We start from the raw sequence: 3,285 nt of genomic DNA on the forward strand, positions 1-3,285 counted from the left end.
GGGAGGGCGCTCCCCAGGATGGAGCCTGCTGGCATCCACCGCAGCCCAGCGATTGGGCTTCCTGCCGGCTCAGGCCGGCCTCTCGGGGCGAGCCGGGCCGCTCATTTAAGGTCTTTCTTTCTTTTGCCAAGCCTCTGCCTCTCTAAACATGATATCCTTACCCAAGGAATAGCTTTTTTTGGCAATATTTCAAAGTATATGAGGGAAAAAAATCCCTTTCTAATTTTTTTTTCCTCTCAGAAGCACTTTAACTGCACCTTTTCCAAGACCTAATGGTTTTTTTGCATACCATGGGATATTCAGTACTCTTCTCCAATACGTACTGTTTCTTTGTTTGTAATCTTTAGCCAGTTCTCAGATGCCTACCAAAGGCTGGAATAGAGCATGGCCTGAATCAGGCACAACTTAGTCCTTGAATTGACATCATTGCTCCTCAATAATTTGAAGAAGTCCCTGAGTGCAAAGTTCCCTAGAGTAATACGTCTCCTGATTCCCTAACTGCTGAAACTAAGTGAATTGTGAATCCAATTGTGAATTTCAATTGTGAATCCAAATAAGATGAAGTCAACGACAACATTCATCACTGGACTGTAGACAACATCACGGTAGACGAAGAAAAATTTTAAACCATTATTGACTTTATATTACCTGGATTTGATTCATGCTGTTTTTATTGTTACGTGTCTGTGACTCGTAGCGACCCTAAGTAGAGCAGTTCTGAACCTTTCACTATGCTGAGTCCATATAACTAACTCCTACACACCAAATCCCACTGCCCCAGTTAGAGTATCAATCCATCTCATTAGGGATCCTCCTCTCCTGAGCTGTCGCTCCACGCTTCTGAGCATGATGTCCTTCTTGAAGGACCGATCCCTCCTAGCCACATCCTCAATGAATATGAGACAAAGCTTCAAAATCCTAGTCTGCAAGGAGAGACTTAGTTTCACCCTCTCCACGACAGACCTATTTGTTGTCCTGGTGATCCATGGTATGTTCAATACTCTTCTCTATAACCACAAGTCAAGACATCAATCCTTCTGTCATCCTTAGTCATTGTCCAGCTATCTGATGCATAACAAGTTATTGTGAAGACCATGTCCTGGATCAGGCCCACCTTAGTCTCTATACTTATATCATTTCTCTTTAGCACTTTGAAGAGGTCCCTGACAGCAGAATTTCCAATGAAACTCATCTTTTGATTTCTAACTGCTGGTATCAAGAGTGTTGATTGTGAAAAAAAAAAAAAAAAAAAGAGTGTTGATTGTGGAGGCGACCAAGCTGAAATTGTTAACAATCTCAATCTGTTCTCCACACATCATGGTGCTGCCAGTTGATTCAGGGGTGAGAATCTTTGTCTTCTTGATGTTAAGCTTCAAGCCATATTGAAGACTATAGTCCTTTGATTTTCTGCAGCAAATGCTTCAGGTCCTCCTCAGTTTTTGGCAAGCAATGTTGTATTATTTGCATAATGCAGGTTATGGATGAGTCTTCCTCTAATCCTGATACCACATCTTATAAAGCTCAGCTTCCCTGAATGATCTCTTCACATATAAATTGCAAAGGTATAGATACAGGCCCCATCCCTGATGCACTCCCTTGTTAGTTTTGAACCCAGCGGTGTTTCCTTGCTCTGTTCTGACTACTGCCTCATGGTCCAGGGGACACTATATACAAGAAAGCAAAAAGCCATCTATTCATTTACCACCCTCATAATCCTTGCTGAATTTGAACTCATAGTTGCAAACATTGTCCATTTCAGTGTTTATGTGTTTAATGCCTCAAAAATAGTAACTCTTTTCCTTGAAGTTTTACTTCAGTTATCATGATTTTCTTTTTTTCAGGAACACATAAACATGCTATCTAACTATATATATATATATATACAGGAATATACATCCCACATATAAAATAGGTTTTAACACAAATATTTCAGCAAATACTGCTCCTCTGTTGGCTTTGTGGGAAGAAGTTGCACTGTTACCCTAAAGGCAAGTCGTCTGAATACATCAGCTCATCCACGGGGGTGGGGGGGGGTAGGGGGAAAAGCCAGGCAACCTCTTTCCATGTGATTGACTGTCTCCAAAAATCTGCTAGACGGTCAGCAAATAGCTCCAATAGACAGTATGTAACAGACACAACACCATGGAAAAATAATTTCATGGGTTAACTTTGGTAAACTTGAAATTAAAATAACATATATCAGAGTTATGTAGTCTCTCAAAAATAGCAAAGCAAGCATGTATAATGGTAATATAAAAATCTAACAGAGTAAAGACAAAATGAGTAATAAAAATTCTGATTATGAATATTTATTAAGGAAAATAATCAACAAACATATTTTAAATAGATGTGAGTATTATGAAACAAAGGATAATATCCGTGATTACCAGGTATGTTTGATTAAAAAGATATATGATTGAATAACAATTAGAAATGGATCAGCAGAGATCACAATTTTTATACAATTAAAAACATCCTAACTGCTTTGAATAAAATAGTTTTTTTTATTAAATACTCCATATTTATATATTTTTGTTAATTCTAATGCAGGATCATCTTAATTATGAATTTTTTTAAAAAAGAAAAAGAAAAAATATCTATAGGTAGCATTTAACGCAATAGTAAAATCTTATTTTTGAAAGAAAAAAATAGGGTCGCTATGAGTCTCTACGACTTGACGGCATCAAGCAACAACAGTTGACAGCTTCCGTATTTCTTTCCATCTATTATGAATTTGCTTGTTGGTCCAGTGGTGAAAATTTTTATTTTCTTGACATTGAGATGCAATCCATATTGAAGGCTGTGGTGTTTGATCTTCTGCAACAAGTTTTTATGTTTTCCTTACCTTCAGTAAGCAAGGCTGTGTAACTGCATAAGGAAGTTCATTAATGAGTCTTTCTCCTATCCTGATGCCACATTCTTCTTCAGAGAGTCCAGCTTCTCAAATAATTTGCTCAGTGTATTGATTAAATATGTATTGAGAAAGGATACAACCCTGATGCACACACCTTTTATAATTTTAAATCTGTAATTCCATAATTTTAAAACAGAACTGCGGAGTTCCCTTGCTCTGTTTGCCCAGTAGCCTCTTGGTCTTAAGTTATAGGTTTTACGGAAGCACAATTGGTGACCTAGTGGTAAGAAACTGGGTGGCAATCTCAAAGTCACATGGTGCAAATCCCCAGCTTCTATGAAGAAGAAGGATGAGCAATCTCCCATGTGATTAACTGTTTCTAAAAATCCACTAAAAGGTGGTCAGGTCCAACCTGATGGTACACAACAACA

Source organism: Elephantulus edwardii, unplaced genomic scaffold (assembly GCF_000299155.1).
Source record: "Elephantulus edwardii isolate Elephantulus edwardi_28Jun2011 unplaced genomic scaffold, EleEdw1.0 scaffold00392, whole genome shotgun sequence".
Classification (NCBI taxonomy): domain Eukaryota; kingdom Metazoa; phylum Chordata; class Mammalia; order Macroscelidea; family Macroscelididae; genus Elephantulus; species Elephantulus edwardii.